At 34.4% G+C, this 20,350-nt stretch overlaps 1 protein-coding gene across 10 annotated transcripts in view; it reads right to left on the reverse strand.

Moving 5' to 3' along the window:
* The window catches only part of SOX6 (SRY-box transcription factor 6), a 621,788-nt gene that overhangs the window by 592,907 nt on the left and 8,531 nt on the right, over window positions 1-20,350 (reverse strand). The gene's annotated exons all lie outside the window — the stretch shown is intronic.

The raw sequence follows: 20,350 nt of genomic DNA on the forward strand, positions 1-20,350 counted from the left end.
ATGGTTTCTTTTGAAAGAAAAGAGTTTTGGATTTTGATGTAGTCCAATTTATCTTTTTTTCAACAGTGCTTTTGATGTCATTCCTATGAAATAACTGCTTAATCCAAGGTCATGAAGATTTACTCCTATGTTTTCTTCTAAGAGTTTTATGATTTTATCCCAAATTTAGGTCTCTGATTCATCTTGAATTCATTTTTGCATGTGGTGTGAGGTATGGTTCCAATTGCATTTTTTGCATAGGGATATCCAGTTGTCCCAGCACAATTCATTGAATTGTGGATCAATTCATTGACCCGCTCCAGACCTACAGAATCAGAATCTGCTTTTTTAACAAGATCCCCAGGTGATTTGTATACTTAGTAAAATTTAAGAAGCACTTCTTCTCTAGCTGATAAAATGTATAAATTTCTAGAATGGTTAAAATATTCCTTGAAAAATTTCCAGTAGAATTTCTGTTAATGAGCAAGATCTATTCCAGTAACACATCCCTTATTTACCAGGACAAGATTGTAGAATTCATAACTGACCATCTACAAGGACAAGAGGTAATCATTAAGACCAAACCTGGGTTCACAAAGAACAGGTCCTATCATATTCACCTCTTTTGCTTCTTTGTCAGAAGTATTTTACTGCCTGCTGAGTAATGCATTAGAAATAATTTACTTGAATTTTAACAAGCCATTTGACAAAGAGTCTCAAGTATCCTTGTTGTACTGTAAGTTTGCTACAGTAGGACACAGTTTTAACCACCCTTTATATCTCTAGCATATAGAAAATACTTAATTTGTTGAATTTTATTTAAGTCTTGTGGATATATGAATAAATGTGACTAACTGCTAACGTGTTCAACAAAGGTTTTAATAATTAATATGTTAAGAATCAGGATCTAAAAAGATCTTTAAAATAAAAACATAAAGAATAAAGACGAGAATATGACTACAGATATGGGAAAAGGAAAAAAAAGAACACCATGTCAACTTCATGCCAACATATTTTTAAAATCTAGGGAAAATAGATGATTTTCTACAAAATATAAATTTACCAAAACTGAATCCAGAAAGGATAGAAAATATGAACAGACCAGTAAAATACCATTGAATATCTATCTCTTTTAAAGGTGTGAAGATTGGATAGTACTAGAGAGTATTATGCTAAGTAAAATAAGTCAGTCAGAGAAAGACAATTATCATATTATCTCACTATGTGGAAGCTAAGAAACAAAACAGAGGATCATAGGGGAAGGGAGGGGAAAAATAAAACAAGATGAAATCAGAGAGGGAGAGCAACTATAAGAGATTCTTGATCACAGGAAAAAACTGAGGGTTGTTGAGTGCAGGGGGGAGAGATGGGGTAACTGGGTGACAGGAATTAAGGAGGGCACGTGATACAATGAGCATTGGTTGTTATATACAATTGATGAATCACTGAAGTCCATTTCTGAAACTAATAATGCACTATATGTTAATTAATTGAATTTAAATTAAAAAATAAATAAAGGTATAAAGATCAAATGACTTTAGAGGTAAGTGTTAAGTGTTAACTTTTAAAGAACTGTCAATTCCTATGCTCTCCAAGAAGAATGGCAATAAACAATAGATAATCCCTATGCTTTCAGAACATAGACAAGGATGGAAAGCTTCCAATTCATTTTATGAAGCTGGCATGACCCTACTATCAAAACTCAATAAAGATAGCATGAAAATTAATTGTACATATTATATACCTATACATACAGAATTACAAGGATTGTTAAGCATAAGAAAATCTATCAACATGTTTTACAGAATATTAACAAAACTAAGAAATAAAAAAATTATTTTGTCAATAAAGCGCAAAAAAATACTTGATGAAATTATAAAACCATTCTAAACCAAAAGCTCTTAATAAGGAAAGATCAAATGAATCTAACCAGAGTAAAATCTACCTGGAGTAAATGCAAATTCCTACACTTAACTCCAAAAGAAAAACAAAACAGGGGTGCCTGGGTGGCTCAGTGGGTTAAAGCCAAAAAAAAAAAAAAAAAAAAAAAAAAAAAATCCCAGCAGCTCAAGTATAGGATGGATAAGACATAGTAACTAAAGGGCTTGTGAGTTTTAGTTGGCAGTAAGATTGATGACTCAACATAGTGCTATGGTTTCCATAACAATTTAGCCTCCATTAATAAAATAATGTTATCTAGAACAACAGAGGTAGTAATCCTACAGTACAATGTCATGGTTATACTCATAGATTCAAATCCTGACCATCATGTTTTAATAATGCCACCTTAAGAAAAGTACTTAATTCCTGAGTCTTAGTTTCCTCACCCATAAGTTGGAAATAATAATACATTATACCTAATACTTTAATGAGAGAACACTGTGTAAATAATATTGTTCAATATATAAAACAAAATTTTTAAACAAGTTGCCCAGGACTTCTTTCATTCAACAGTAGCTACTGAGTGTTATTAGGTTCCAGGCATTACTTCAGTCACTAAAAATTAAACAGACAAAATTCCTATCTGCATGGAGCTTACATTCCAGTGGAGAGGAGGAAGTAACTTCTGTATCACTGCTCCCCTCAGCATGAACTGAATGATCACATATATGACTTCACACCATTAAAAGGAATGATTAAAATACCCTTTCGAGTTTGAGGTTCCATATGGCAAGGACAGTGAGTCTATGATTTGAAGTATAAATACTATAGGAACACACAGAAATGCATTCCCAAATTCTAATCTACCCATAAAAGGCTTATAACTGCCATCTCCTCCAGCTACCCTCTCAGATACTGTACATCATCTATCCCTTTAAATACTGAATTCATTGATGCCTCATTGCCTCTCCTACTTTCCTTCTCTCCACTGGTACCCCCTTCATCAAGGAAACATCATGGAGTCATTAGTAGAAAGAGCTTAGCTTTTATCATCAGATAAACCTGGGTTCAAATCCTACATCTAACATAGCCAATCTGATGCCTTCACTAGGAATATTCTGTGATCTGGAGGTCAAGCCTGCAATCCTTGGCCAGGTTTGGCTGAGACTGAGCCCTTCCTGGCCTGCATCAAAAAAAGGCTTGATGGCAATAGAAGGTTACCAACTCCATATCCCAATCTTAGCCAGCTGTCCTCCACTTGTACTTTCTAGGACTTAGAGATTAGGTCTGTAATCAGTGACCAAGCCACACTACATCTGGGTCCTCCTTGGAGCATGCCTCCTGGGGCACGCTCCCTCTCTCTTACCTGCCACCTCTTTTTTTTTTTTTTTAAGATTGTATTTATTTATTTGAGAGAGAAAAAGAGAGAGCAAAGAGGGAGAGTGAAAGGAAGAAGCAGGTTCCCTGCTGAGCAGGGAGCCAGATGCTGGGCCTGATCCCAGGACACTGAGATCATGACCTGAGCTGAAGGCAGACATTTAACCAACTGAGCCACCCAGGCGCCCCTACCTGCCACCTCTTTAAATTCATCACTGCTTCTTTGATTACTGTCACAAAGTTAGCCCTGAGAAAACATACACCCAAACTCATTCTGTATCCAAATTACCTCATCTTTACAAATTATGAAACTCAAAAATGATGGCACTGGCCTTATAATAAAGGAATTTACATTCCAACTGATTTGTTGATTTGCAGCTGAAGAGATCCTCAAAGTACCTATTAGTATAAAATAATATTCCCTCTTAACAGTACTCTAGAGTCACTGCATTGGCGAAACCACAGGAGGCTTTCACATCGCATTCTAGTAGTATTCATTTTTACCCCTTTAATAAAGTATTTTGAATATTCTCTACTTTGGGCCAGATTCTCCTTTTAAAAACATTCACTTTAATAATAGATAATGCTTACATGGCACCCACCCACGAGTCAACTACTGTTCTAAGTAATTATATTTATTTACTAATTCCTAAAACAACACTAATATGTGGGTACTATTTTATAGATTAAAATAGATTAAAGTCACAGGGCTATGTCCACACTGCTAGAAAGTGGTGGAGTATGTTCTTCGTCACAATGTCAAGCTCACTCTATCCCAAACTAATTCCCTAGCACTGTACATACAGGTGAGGGCAATAAAATTAGAGTCAGCCAAGGATTTCTACTGTTCAGAATGCTTGACAAAGAAAACTAAGAACACATTATTAAAACATAATCTTAAATGTGGGAAAGGAGGCATGACAATGATAAAAATTCAAGGGAGGATAATTGTTTTAAATTTGGGAGGTAGGAGGAAATTCAAAGCACGAGTATTTTTCAATATTATCTTGCCCTAAAATTGACATCTATGCAACCCAAGCATCTGTCTTCAGGTTGAAATCCTTAAGTGCTTTAAAAGAATTTAAGCATCTTTATCTAAAAAGAAATTTAAATAGACATAGTTCTTACTTGATGGCTTTCACTGCCTACTGCAAATATATAAAACACCAACTGAGAGATAACTGGCCTCACGGGCCTTCTTTTACATTGCTAGAACAGATAGAAACACATCAACTCAGAAAGAAGCTTAAACATGTAATTAAGCATGAGAGACTGTGGAACCAGAAACAAACTGAGGGTTGTGGAGAGGAGGGGAGTAGAGGAATGGGTGAGCCTGGTGATGGGTATCACGGAGGGCAAGTGCTGTATCGAGTACTGGGTGTGATGCATAAACAATGAATCTTGGAACACGGAAAAAATTAAATTAAATTAAATTAATAAGTAAGTAAATGTGGGGTAAAACCCCGCACACTAAAAAAGAGAAAAGAATTCCACTTACTACAGCATCAAAAAATTAAATTCTTAAGAATTCACTTAATCAAAAAGGTGAAGTACTTATATAATGAAAATTGCAAAACACTGCCAAAAGAAATTGAAGAAGATATAAATGAAAGGAAACACATCCCATGTTCACGGAGGGGAGAAAAAAAAAAAAAGGAAAGGAAAAAAAACGTAATGGAAAAATTTTTTTTTAAAAAAAGGGCAAAGCAAACAAGGGTTTCTAAGTGCAGAGAGAGATCTATTGCTGCACACAATAAAGGTGGTATGCTTGCTTATAAGCCAAGAGCCAATCATCAGTGATCTTCAAAGACCTTACTTATGCAACACAGTGCTCTCCCTTAGCAGGAACAGAACTTTATAAGCAAAACAACACAAAAGATAATAGGTCATCAAATGGAAACAACCATCTAACTAGAACAAAGGACCAGTTCAAGAAATCCTCTTGAATTTGAGAACTTCTGTATGTGAATGTGAAGCTGATAGAAATATAGGCAGTCCTCACTTTGCACTATACCGTGTTAACTGAGACTAATACATTCTGGAGCCAGGTCCTCACTCTGGAAGGTTTTATAGTAATTGAGATCAAACCATGACATCTGAACTATGTGAAGATGAGATCAGAACTATGCAAAGAGAGGATACAGTTCTGATACAACAGAAATTTTAATTAACAACAGGCCATGAAAACCAAGGATGGCCTTAAAACTGAACCTACTGAAATTCAACATCACATAAGAATACTTTAGCTCATGATTATCCTGATTATCTAGTTTGTAGATTATCTGTGGGAAATCTCATGACTTTCTTGCCTCTAACAAGCAGCTATATTATATAGCAGAAATAGTGTGGAACTTCAAGCCAATCTGAGTTTAGATTATGTTTCTGCCACTTAAAATGTATATGACCTTGAGCAAGTCCTCTTCTCTCTCCAAACCTTATTTTCTCTGTGTATAAAATAAGGGTAATTACATCTACTGCCTAGAGTTGTTATGTAAATGAAATAATAAAATAATAATCACTAATATTTAATGAGAGCTTACAACAAGTCAGGCACTCTTCCAACTGTATTTTGTATATTGATACCCCTCAAAAACTATGATGCGGGCTATTACCTCTATCTTATGAAAGCATCCAAAAATACTCCTGGAATATGGCAATTGCCTAATATATGTTTGGTGATATGCATCTATTTCATTACTCAGTATTGCCTCTATCCATGGCAGTGAATAGGTACTGAAAAGAAAACAGGAAAATCTGAAATCTGTTCACCTATTAGATGCTTCAAAAAAATGTTGTAAGAGGAGAATTCAGTTCTGACTGAAAATTAGGGGCAGGTGTATTCTTGTTCCTAGAATTTCCTTTATACTTCTCCTCTTGAGTGCTAGTTGTACTTTAAGATTCTGGAAGAGGTTAACTAACAGACTTCAAAGACAGCCAACTCTGTTGGTGAGAGAAACCATACTCAAAAACCTGGCACTGGCCACTGCTTCAAGCCTCGCCAAACATATGTAATTAATTGATGGCTGTGTCCCAGTGCCCTGCCTATCTCATCCAGCCCAACCTCCTTCACAGACACAATCCTTCAGATGCTAAAACTTCCTTCCTAGAGTTCTCATTAGCCACTTAGGTTAGAAAGCAAGGGCACTGTCTAAGATCACACTGTGGAAATGCACTCTATCAAAATTGTCTGGGAGAGTGGAGGGAAAAAGCTAGAAATGTTACACAGCTTTTGCTCATGTGTCTACCAGCATAAATTCATTTATTCAGTTAAATTCTTAGCCATTTATCACTTTAGATGGCAGAATGGACATGGTGCCTTGAGACTGACATACAGAGCAGGGAATTTCATCGAAAGTTCTTTGGGAAGAGGCAGCTCAGAGCTCTATCCTAAAACAATATAAACAGGATGTCAGAGCTGAAATTTCTTTGGAGATCATCAAACTTCCCATTCTACCCATGAAGAAACTAATTCCTATAAAGAAGTGACTTAGCCAAAGTCACCCAAAGTTTATTGGCAGAGTTGAACCTCCCAAACTCGGCTGCCATTAAACTACACTGCCCAACAAGTATATCAAGTGAGAGAAAAGAGAAAACAAGAGAGAGCCAAAAACAATGCTAGCCTATAGCCACCCCTCATTGCTTCCTTTTTTCCTTCCCAATATTCTGCTTTAATTGTATCTAAATCCAAGGAAGCTGAGTAAGGAAGCAACAAAGGGCCTCGGGCATTTGGGGAAATAGTGATCCTCCACTTAGTTTTCTTTCCTGCAACATGATAAACACCTTAACTATGGAATCTCACTGACCCCTTCCTGCTAACAAATGACTCAAATTGTTTTGCCTTGAAGAATAAAAGATGGCTTACATCAAAATATCCATTGACAGGTGAATAAAGAAGATATGGTATTCAATGGAATATTACTCGACCAATAAAAAGAATGCTATTTGCTATTTGCAATGATGCAAATAGAACTAGAGGGTATTATGCTAAGCGAAATAAGTCAGTCAGAGAAAGACAAATATCATATGATTTCACTCATACGTGGAATTTAAGAAACAAATGAATATAAAGGAAGGGAAGAAAAAATAAGACAAAAACAGAGAGGGAAGCAAACCATCAAAGACTCTTAACTACAGGAAACAAACCAAGGTTGCTGGAAGGGAGGTGGGTGGAGGATGGGGTAACTGGCCATGGGCATTTAGGAGGGCACAGGAAGTAATGAGCACAAAGTGTTGTATGCAAATGATGAATCACTAAATTCTACCTGTGAAACTGATAATACAGTATTTTAATGAAATTGAACTTAAATTTAAAAAATTAAGAGATGGCTTAAGTCTGTCCCTCTCTCATATTAGAGTATTGTGAAAATGCCACACTACCATTTTCTGAACCTCAATGCTGATAAATCTGTAGCCCCACTTAGGGGTTTTCCAGAGGTTGGCTACATGCTTCACAGGGATTCTATCCCAGGAGAGTGTTCTCTGGAAACCATGCCTTTCCTCTTTGACTCATCATACCCATATCCGTCTCTCCCATTTACTTTTTTATTTCACTGGAATCCAAAATGAGCTCACACATCCTAAGAGTACACTATATATTTACTGATGTGTATGTACTTTTTTAAAAGTAAGAAAAATTAATCCTTACTTAAATTTAAATAACAAATTAACACCCTGGCTCTATATTTCAAACATTAATGTGTCACGTCCTATACTAGAAGAAAGAGAGAGGAGTGGATCATTATGGATATAATAGATATTATAGACAATAATATCTAGTTTTTGACTAAAGTAACCTTGAACAAATGTTCGAGTGGTTTAAAAAGATCCTTCATAAGAGACTATAGTATGAGGATAATATGAACAATATAGGCCTTCATGACAATAATACTAAGACTAAACTAACTCTTGTACTGTAATAGCAGCCCTTTAGTGACCACATTACAAGCTATCTAGTATTACCTAACAGTGTACCTTATCCTCTTGGACTTTGACATATTAAATAATAAGAATATGAAGCCATTATAATCAGTAAGATATGTAAAAGCTAAGCATACAGATATAAATTTTTGTAATGGCTACAATTTTTCCAATAATGTTTAAAATCATATAATACTGAATCCTTTATTTTACAAAATTTCACAAAACTTAATGTTAAATGCCTACTTATTTCACTTACATAATACCCTCTAGTTCCATCCATGTCACTGCACATGCAAGATTTCATTAGTTTTGATGGCTACGTGATATTGCATTGTGTATATATATACCCCATCTTCTTTATCCAATCATGTGTCTATGAAACAAGATGAAACCAGAGAGGGAGACAAACCGTAAGAGACTCTTACTCTTAGGAAGCAAACTGAGGGTTGCCAGGTGGGGTGAGGTGGTGGCTGGTTATGGACATTGGGGAAGATATGTGTTGTGGTGAGTGCTGGGTGTTGCATAAGACTGAGGAATCACAGACCTGTACCCCTGAAACACATAATATTTTATATATTAATTTTAAATATTTTTTAAAAGGAAAGCGTGCGCGCACACACACACACACACGAAACCTCTTCTGAAGTTCCTTAATTAGAAAAGACAAAAAGCCACACTATTAAAAAAGCACTTGTTCTCCTTGCTGCTATTAAAACGGCTAAAATAATACACAGAAAACAAGATGGCAACAAATTAAATAAACTCCCTTGCTTAAAAAAAATCAGAGCTATCACAGTGCACAGCTCGGGGTAATCATTTACCTAGAATGAAATGTGAATAGTGTCTTCTGGGATTGTACAACAAACACCACAGCACTGGAAGTTGCCTAGAAAACGTGGCTGAAGATATGAAAAAGAAACATGTCATGTAGGATGCCTCTTTTTCAGATAAATGAATGTATACATTCTTAACATGCCTCAGTTTATGATATTTGATAAGTGAAGTGCTACTTCTGAGTGAGTCACTATAATAAAGTACGAAAGAAGACAATCTCAACAGTGTTACTTTTCTAAATAAAAATAATTTTTAGGTAAAATTGGTTAAGTGTAACCACTGATAAAATGGTTACCCTAGCTGGACTAAAGGGATGGGGGTTGGGGCAAAATAGGCATAAAATGATGGAGATAGCAAGCACCATGGATTTCACTAACTACATCGTTCACAACCAAGCAACTGGAACACAGTGTTGAAGCCAAGTACTGCAATGATGATGCAATTACTTTTTTAAAAATAAGACCTGTAAAGCATAATAAAAGCTTTACAAAGATTTGAAATGAAATGGGAAATAACCACGAGGTTTGTTTGCACCACCCAGAGGTTCTACTGCTTATCTCATGGAGAAGTTTCCAAACTTAAGGATTGGGAACAACAACAAAAACTAGCATATGAAATACGCTGACCTTTTGTGAAACAAGTAGCTGCAAGTATGCATTACCAAGTAGCTAACTAGCCAGCCTACTAGATACTTAAATACATAGAAACCAACAAACAACTTAATCTGTCTCTTCAAAGTAAAGGTGACATTTTATTAAATGAGAAAGTAAATGCTTTTCAAAACAGATTTGTGCTATGAAAAAGTATTTTGAAAACATATGTTTGGAAACGATTCCATCATAGTGTGATTTTCTTACCAAAAATTCTATGTCTATCATCTACTAAAACTCTCATCTGTTTTCAATTTTAAAATTGGCAACAGAATATTCCAACCTGTTTAATGATGTTCCAAAGAGTTTCAATGGGTTTTGAGTCCATTTATTAAAAATATTAAAATGCTATATCTTCAACTTCATTGCCAGAAACAGCTGATTGCCATCAGGGAAATTTTTAACAAATTTTTGCATATTTTGTCTATAGGATTAATAAATTAGTAACACAATTTAGTAAGTGCAAATAATGATGTACTTCTTCCATTTGGATCTATTTTTCTTTTTGAGGTATAATTTTAAGCTATGGCAGCATTAAAACCATGTAGTAAAGTAAACTGAACCTAGAACCAAACTAATAAATCTTTTCATCACGAAGTGTTAAACTGACTTTTTAAAATAACAAAGAATGTTAAATTATAGGGTTTGGGGGAACCACAGTTAGTTTTAAAATCTTATTTATTTTATCTGTATCTTTTTCTCTTTAATATCAATTTATGACTGTTTTACAGAATACATTAGCACACTAGCCAATGTATATAATTTTAAACAAATATGCACATGTATTAGGGTGCATGCTCATAAATATTTTGCTGCTGGTCTGTTCTGTCCAAAAAGTTGAAGACTTCCTATTCTATCCTATTACAGAATTCTATTATAGTCAGTTCTCCCAAGTAAACCTTAAAATTATCTTGCCAGAGAAATTCTTCCAGCCTCACCTTTAGCAACAATACTCTCAGATTACCCATGGGCTATCCAAATCACCTAACATCTCTATTTCCTTCTCTAAGCATCCTAAATTCTGCTCCTTTTACCTCAGATACTGAAAATGCTATGTTCACTGTAATCAAGCAGGGAAGATATTCAAATGAACATTATATTAATAATCAACCATATTTAGTTTTAAGATAAATTAGCAATATACTTATTTAACAGAGGCTTTGAAACAATTTAGGGTAATCAAATAATTTAATGCCCCCTTACTAAATTTACTAAAATTATATTTGTGTTTTTATGTTATATCAGATGTAAATTTGTTAAGTAAGCAAAAATGAAGAATATATAATCATACCCTAAATAAATTTAAAGGACATTGGTCCAAATGTCCTATTTATTTGGTATATTGATAATAGAAAATAGTGTACATGCCAATCAGAAAGAAAGAAGAAAATAACCCAAAGATGTAAAAGCAGTGCTAAGAAAATTCAGAAGAAAAAATTAGCATACAATATACAGGGGCATACTTTTCCGAATACTTTTTTTTCAAATAGCTCTTGGTAACTTTAATGAGTTTTCCATGTGGACATAAAGAAGAAATTAAACACAAAACTACACAACTAAGACATGGCTAATTATGATGAGCTCTTTGGAAAAGGTCCCAAGGTGTCATAATTAAAAGCTAAGCTATTTTTCATTCTTTCCCTGCCATGCCATAAATAAGAATTAAGAACGCCCAAGTTCACTAGTCCCACCTAATTTAGACTGTTATATATATATTCACCTCAGAGAAAATAAGTCTCTTACAAAATGCTACAATTTAAATTCAGTGTACATGACCCTACCTTAGCATACCAGTAAATCACAAAGACCTATACGAAAGTACAAGTGGAGGCCTTCTCTAGAACTGTTGTCTGTAAAAGTTTAAGGGGTCTAACCTAAGAAAAGCTGAAATTTTCTTTTAATGATGTCTCAGAATATTATATTAAAAATTAAATACTACAATTTTAATTGTTCCAATATTTAAATTCTTCTTTAAACTTCAATATATCTATTTTCAATTCAATCTTTATAGTAGGAAAGAACAACAGCTAAGAAATTTTTAGAAGTCCAATTTTTCTCCAGTATATATTTGAATCTTCGGACTCAAGAGTAATAAACATTCCTGAGATTCAGTTAACTAATATCCTGTGTTCCAAGTTAGTTAAGCTTTGTTCAGTTGCTTTATGATTTCAATTTTTATTTTCTTTTTTGGGGGGGCTGCTTCTTATTAAAGAACTCAGCTGAGAGTTCTAAAGGGAACTTCTTTAAAGCATCATAACTAATTCAATATGACTAATAGGTTATGTTTTTAAACTGTTCTATAGAACTTTTGTATCTTTTTTCTTCCTTCCTAGCCTCAGAGCCTTTCTTTTTAATGGAGAGATTTCATCATATTTTTCATGTCATGGATCAACACTGCAACTGTCCAGCCTGCCAAAGCAGTGGTAAGGAAAATAATAGGTTAGGACCTTAAAAACCAGAGCCACAACTTCTCCAGCCTATGTGACCACCAAGCCCTTTTCAGAAAGTGATTATGTCACAGTCATGTAAGCTCCAAAATCTCAATAGGTGTGTTTAATTTGAATAAATAAGTCATTAAACACCAGAAAACTTCCAAGCCAAATCAACAAAGAAGGCTTGTGGACTCGGAGAAAAGGTATTCAAAAAGTCATTAGAAAACATAAGAACCCAAATCAGAAAACTGAAGAGGGTGGATTTAGCATCCCTATTTGAGAGTGATCAAAAGCAGAGAGGGGCTGTTGCTGCTCCTACTGCTCTTGCTACTGTTTCATTATCATCATTGTGAAATAATAATTTCTATTTCATCCAAAAATTTTGAATCAGCCTAAGGGTTATTTTATGTTCATCTTATCCCTCAATAAAAAAGAAGTTAGGAGCATGCCAGCTCTACAGTTAGAAAAACTTAATTACAAATGTGAAGTCCAAAGACCTGTAACAAATAAAGAAAACTCAGAAATAACACACAGATCTAAAAATTTCCAGATACTGGCCTTTTTTGAAGACCATGCTTGCCAACTGGAAAAAAAGAAAGAAAGAAAGTTTTTTACAGTGAAAATATAAGATCTTATTAATTCATAGTACTGATCACCCATTCATACATTAATAAGCCACTAGCCTTAATTTTAATACTTAGTTGAAGTGAAGAAAAGCAGTAATGTGAAAAATTCCTCTACCTTAAAATGTACTCATAATGTTCCTGACCACAAAACTGAGCTAAGAAAGAGAAGTGTAGCAGTTAAGCTGCTGGCATAAAGCTACAATACATTCATGATCAGACATGGCCTTTCTAGGAGTCACAAAGACACAAATATGAGATTTTGAATGTCAGAACTATAGAATAATCAATAGTATCAAATTTTTCTCACGTGTCCAATGATCCTCAGGATGTTACGTCAAATAACCTATTCTTAATCATCCTTTAAATCACAGCTCAAAGGCTACCTCCTACTAGAAGCTTTCCTATCCATAGGTACTTCTGCTCTTACACTTTTCTCCATTATAACAACTAGTACACTGCATAGAATTACCTATATTCATACCTCCTCATTGCATTTTCATCTTTGAAATCATATAATCAAGAGTTTCCCACCTTTTCCCAGCCAAAGATCCTTTCATTAATCTTCCCTGGTGAACTCCATATTTTAAGAGAGAGCTGCCTATAAAACTAGCCAAACTTATTATGTAAATCATTTTCTAATTTTTAGAAAATCAGAATATATAACTAATATTTAATGCTTCTGATCAGCAAAATATTATTCATTTATACATTGGTATATGGGAAATGCAGCATTCGTTTGGCTCTGGAAATAAGTATGAAAATAAAATAAATGAACATTGACATTACACAGAAGAGACTGGGAAAAAAAGAAAGAAGAAGGGCAAAGAAGCCAGCCCTAATTTATGACACACAAGCTTTGTTTGTAGTGAATAGTACCCTGAAGCAAAACCCAATTGAAACATTTATTTATATCAAGTAGGAAGTTAGACAGTATGACTGGTAAGGTTATCTACCCTGCATACCTTTTATTGAATGAGGCAACGAACCAGAAAGCACTTTGAAAACTGAGTTCTATAAAATGTAAGAGAATTAAAAATTAGCCTCTCATGACAAAGTTCTATTGATCACATAATTATTGTCAAGTAACCCTAATACCATTGTCCAGAACTGTTCTATGAACTTCTGTGCACAGTATCTTCAAACTGAATCTTCCCAGTAACCCTATCACCTGGTAAGTTCTATTGCAATCAAGACTTAAAGAGGTTTCATAACTTTTCCAAGGTCATACAATTAATTTCGGAAAAAAGACTCCAAAGGAAAGATACAAGAAATAAAAATTCAAAGTTTAATATTGGTTTCCTCACATGTAGGTCTATCATTCAATAAAGAATAAAGGTTTCCTTTTTTTTTTCTTTAAATGAATCCAAAAGAAAGCAGAGTAAGATGTGTATATTTGACACAAAGAACTTCCTGGTGTTAATCACTGAAGTACATGAACAAAGGAGATTATAAAATCCCATTCTTTGCAGGCCTTCAAAATAAAGAGAGCTTCTTAACTGATCAGAATGGAGAACGGGTGATCCATATACCCTCAGAGGATGCGGGATGATGGATGAAATCACCTTTCAAAATCTCTTAAGAGTCCTTAGAATTGGAATTTTCTCAAATTTGAGAGCTGGGCATCCAAATTCTGCATTTATCCCAAGTATGCCAGATTACTAATGAGTACTCCTTTCTAGGAGAATTGCAGATTACAGAGCAGCAAATTCAAGGAGAAAGGAAGGAATACATATTGTCTGTGTTTCATATAAAAATAAAAGAAACAACCGATGTAATTCACCAAAGATTTCATAGCGAGTACATAGGGAAGTTGAAATGGGAAGCCAGATCTGTATAATGATAAACACAGTACCACTTCAACAGTAATTTCAACAGATATTAAATATTTATTTTATACCAAGCCCTGAGCTTAGTGCTTTACATTCATTTATCTCATTTAAACCTCAAAACAATCCTATGACGTAGATATTATTATTACTCCCATTTTAAAGATGAAGAAATGGAGGGTTAGGGATTACACCATGGATATATTTGGGAGGTGGATGGGGTGGCTGACTTCTAAATAGAAGAAGTTCAATGCCCTCCGAGATAGCTAGAGATTATTTCTGAGGAAAAAAACAACACAACAACACTGCTGGTCTTTGATATTCTTTCCCAAGAAAGAATGATGAATTATTCTCTCCTAGTTAGAAGCATTCTTCTCCAGTCTACCAATGACCTTCTTAGCACCATGACAACTGCAGCTAAGTTTCCCCACCTACCAAATATCAAAAATCTTTAAAAGAAAGGAAAATCCTTAAAAAATAGACTTGTGACTTCAAAAATGCTCTTCAGGGTGCCTAGAACTTAGTAAGTGCTCAATCATGTTACCCAATGATCTGTTTCTAAAGTATGAAAGGAAACATTTGCAACCATGTCTCAGAATGAGTTCCATTTGAAATCTATGCTCCTTATAAAAAAAAAAAAGAAGAAGAAGAAGAAGAAGAAGAAAGAAAGAAAGAAAGAAAGAAAGAAAGAAAGAAAGAAAGAAAAAGAAAAAACCTGTTACATTTTCTTTTTCCACATATTGTGCTTGTGTAGTCGTGGAAAGTAAAGCATCTTTAATTTTCTTTGTCTACTTTTAAAGAACTACTTTTCAAAGAAGAGAAGAGATTGTGCTCAGTGAAGTCAAAATCACAAATAGCACTAAAGTCCCTTTTTGCATTTGAATGGATATATTAAGATAGACAATTCAATTCATCTCTTTAAGATGCCTAGAAACAACAAATTATTGAAGGCAGTAAGGATAATATATCATGTAAAGGGTTATCTTGTGAGATTTTTAGAAAAGAAAGAGATCAAGGGAAAACATGAAATGAGAGAATATAGAATATTTGCATAGATGCTAATATGTATATCACATAATGTAATTTGAATTTCCCTTATATTTACTAAGCTTATTTATACAGGTCAGCATTGAAGAGCACCAAATCAATATGCTTAAGTCATTTTGATTCAAAACAGTTTAAAACACAAAAACTGTTACAGAATTCCACAGTATTACATTAGGCTTCTTCAGTACAAGGTGCTTCAATCCAAAGAAATCTTTAAAAAGCTTTATAAACCAGGGGAGCTTAGTAAATAAAATATACCAGTGAGCTCCTTGTTACATGTGCCAGCATAGACCGTTCGTAGAGAAAAAGAGGGAAATAGAAAATCTAGAAAATTACAGAGCAGCAAATTCAAGCTAGTTACCAAAGATGCAAAATGTTCTGAAATATATACAATATTGGACTACCAATTGTTAGATTTGTCTAATTTCACTATTCAATCCCCAAATAATTACAGGTTAAGGTATTAACCCAGTTCTTTATAAATAAAGCCAAACAACTCCCTATAAATGCAAAAAGATAACTCTCTAGATAAATATAAAGATTTCTATAGCTTCAAATGATTGTTTTTCAGTTGAAGTAGTACAAAGAGAATGCCACTACACATTTTCATACCATTAAAAGATAAAGAAGAACATTACGGAATTCTTTAAACATTTCAAAAAGGAGTTTTTTCCATATTATATACTGTGCAGGTTAGGCAGGATTACTAAACATATCAGTATTATAAAGTAGAAATAACTGGACATTTGATTTTTAAATGTATTTTATTAGTTTATAATAGATAACAGCACCCACAATTAACCTCAGAAAATAATTCACATTATTCCTAAAGATGAAAGTTTTTTGAGTGAATAGTAAAATACGAGTAATACATAAGGGGTCTTAAAGGAGCAAGAAGAGATTCTGAATATAAACAAGGCATCCTTCTGGTAAAAGGAAATACAAACAACTAGAATAAAAATAGTTGATGCACAAAAGCCATAATGAGGGGGTAGCTCAGAAAATAACTTCTACTTTGAATGGTTTGGATGAAATACAAATTATCTACAGAAAAGTGTGGACTGGCATAAATGTTTGTACAAAATTATAAGTGTATTTCAAGAAGTATGCAAGAGGCAACCGCCTGCATGATGCACAAGGTCCCGGCGATGCTCTGCTTAAGTGCTAGTGCACAGAGTCCAAACCACTGCATTTTAATTACCAGGCAGCCTCAGATATATTGCCTTTGATATGGAAATGTTCTTGTTCTCTCATCTTCACATATGGTCTCATGCACAGAAATCTTTATCTGATTCATAAAAAATAAACTAGAATCCAATCTCAACACCTGACCTCAGTGCTTAGAAGTTTTTTACTAAGCATGGTGTCACTATAAAAAGAATGGCTAATATTGGTGTAAAGTTGGATATTTTGAGCAACGATATGAAGGATTTACAGTTAAGAACTGAATTGATACTGCTTCTCTGAGGTTTTAGGATTTCATGTTCCCTTTTTTGAGACTACCACAGATTTGAGGAAAAACAGACCGGTACCCTTTTTTGGATGTGAGAGAGTCGGTAGTAGATTTAAATGATAGTCCATCTTACAACCTCTACCCATATTCTTCAATTGATATTGTTATCCAAATTATGACAATGGATACTTCAAACTTGAAAAGCTCTATAGAAAACCATAACACAAAATAAATTATTTCCAGTTTGACTAAATGTCTAAACAAAATAATTACCTAAAAAGCTTTTACCCTCTTCCACAGAACAAGAAAAGTAAAAACACCCTTCCTATAAATGGATAAAGAATATATAATGAGAGGATGATGAAAGTTTCTGATATAACTCTTACCAAAACATTAGTTCTCAGATCACAGTTGAAGAATATCAGGCAAAAAGGATATGCTATATATTTAAAATGCACTTACATGTAATAAAAATTGCTTTCCATAGGTATATCAGAACGCCAGCTTTTTTTTTTTAACCTGAGTATGTTAAGATTCAGAACATAGTCTAATCAGTAGAAAAATGTGGAGCTAGGATGAAAACATAGGATGTTCAATATATTAAATTCTTTTTTAGGAAAACAAATAATAGGAGAAAGCCATATTTCTTAAACAATAAGCAATTCAAATGCAAAGACAGTCCATATCTTCCTCTAAAAGGCAATGAGTATTTGTTCACTTATTAGCAGATTCCTATAATAAAATCTGTTCTCACATACCCACATAACCTGATAATTCTGAAATAACCTAGATTAATTTTATTTAAAAAAAAACAGGAATATGACCCAACTAACTTCATAACAGCAGATAATACGCCCCATCTGCAAATCATCTTGCTGTATGTTATCTGTGTTTTATCATTTCTAGTACCTGTCTGTGCCTGATATGGGACTCTCAGACACATTAGCTGGATGGAATGTTTCACTTGACTTCAAAAACATCAACTGATATATATGCACCCCTAAACTATATTTAAACAAATAGCTCTTGGATCAAAGTTTTAGTTGTACCACACTACTCTTTTATATAATGCTGTTTGTAAATAGTAAAAAAGTGTGTAGCAATTGTCTCACAAGAGAATTATTTCAAACTTAGATATATAATCTAACAAAACTGGAAAGTACAGGAAATATTGAAAGGGTTAAAGCCAATGTATATTAAACCTTGTTAGAAGGAAAATTCATTTATTCCAGTACCTATTATATTAATTGAAAGGAAATTATTTAAAACATCACTAATTTCTTCAATACAAGATACAGCAATTTCATTAGGGGTCACCACCCAATAATTCCTAAAAGTCAAATAGAAACAGACATTAAAATCTCAATAATGACACCAAAATATATCATATATGTATTTAAAGTAATATACTTTGACTCTATAAAAGAAGGATTTGCTAAGTATGTTAATATATTTTAAATGTATCCTTACTTAAAAAAAAAAAAAACTCTGTTGCTTTCTGCTCCTAAAGAAAAAATATCCAACAGACAGCATAATATTCCTACTGAATGTCACCTCTTCAAGGTATTCAGTTAGTAAGTTCATTATAGAATAGAATCAGCTGAAGGTATAGATATAGATACTACTTTATTATTTAATATATTCTATACTTATCTTTATAGTATAATGCTGAGTGTTGTAGTTATACAATATAGTATTGTAGGAATTTGTATCATGTTCCATAATAATAAACTTATAAATATTTCTTCTTTAAAAAAAAAAAACATACAATCTAAGAGAAAGTTCCTTTTCATTACTTCTAAAACATAAACTAAGAACAATAAGCAGGATAAATTATAAATAAAAAATATATAGTTTTGCCACTATAAGTAAAGGAAAATGGTGGGAAAGCAGAGAAGAAAGGAGGTGTTGGTGGTACATGAGAAAAGTGACAGGGGATGTCAGTTTGCCTAAGGAATTAATGACCTATCACTTGTCTAGATCCTGGTTTCTTACTGCCTTTGGTCATAAACTAGATCTAATATATGTGGTGCATACTTGCTTGATTTCGGAGTCTGAAGGTTGTTTGTTTGTTTTTTTCTTTTGGTTGTTTATTGTTGTTCTTGGTCTTGTTGTTCTTGGTCTTGTTTTAGAATAGGAATAGCCCCTCTTTATTTATGAGGTTTTCAAAAATGTAGGAGAAAAAAAATCTACATGTCACTTGGCCTATTATCCATGTGCTCACATGTGTGTATTCCGGAAGATATTCTCTAAGTATATAGATAATTCATTTCTGATCTGGTAGAATTTTTAAAAATTCAGTCATAAGTTTTCCTCTACCAAAAGAAAATGAAATACTTCACTGGTTCAATAAAAAGCAAACACAACCAAATAAACTGTGTCCCCCACCTCCCACCAGACAGGTGCCCTCTTGCTTCCATAGAAAAGGTAACACTATCCCACTAAACTTGTGCAAGATTTAGGATGTTTGCTTGTTTGTTTTAAAATAAAGAGAATTTTCTAGTAAGTATCAGACATAACTGAGTGGCACAGGAGCAAGGGGAGGAAGGAGACTAGTGAAAGTATCTAATGTTGAGGGTTGAATTCCACAGTTACTGCACAGGGTGAAAGAGGCAAGGTCATGTTCATGGTTATAGAAATCTGGTCTCCACTAGAGAGTATAGGCTACAGCTGACCTGAGGCTGGGGTCTGGGAAGCTAGGTAGGAAGTTCAAGCACTTCTGGGTACAGAGACAACAAGGCACTGCTCCTAAGAATCCCAGGCTGAACAAGAGTGATACAGGAAGAGCCAGCAGATCTTTCCAGGCTTGCCCCACAGTGAACACTAGCAACCCCAAGCGGCTAGGCCTGAAGGGGGAAAACAGAAGCTGCAATCTGGGCACAGAAAACTCTCAGACCTCTAGCGTGGGAGTAGGAGGAAGCACACAGACATGTGAAGAGTCCAAACTAGAAGCCTAAAGCCCCTACCCAAGCCAAGATACAATGTCAAGCCTGGGCTGGTCCTACAGGACTAGTGCAGCATAGAGGGGCACTAGCAGACCTCCCCCATGGAAGAGTTATGGAAAAGATGCATACTGCCAGATCTTACTCTGCATCTCCTTTTCTCATTCAGTCTGTAGCCTGCTGCTGGCATCCCATTTACCCCTCTAACAGCAATCCCCCCACCCCCAACTGAAAAAGAAAGAGAGGAAACAGGAGGAGATAGGGGAGAAAAAGAGGAGAGAAATCAAAGACATGACTACACTGTCACAGTCTTCCCTGGTGCCAGGGCCTTCCAGGGCTGTGCTGCTAGATTTGGTCTTTCCTCGGGAATCCTGTAGCCCGGA

The sequence above is a fragment of the Mustela lutreola genome, chromosome 1, assembly GCF_030435805.1.
Source record: "Mustela lutreola isolate mMusLut2 chromosome 1, mMusLut2.pri, whole genome shotgun sequence".
Taxonomy (NCBI): Eukaryota; Metazoa; Chordata; class Mammalia; order Carnivora; family Mustelidae; genus Mustela; species Mustela lutreola.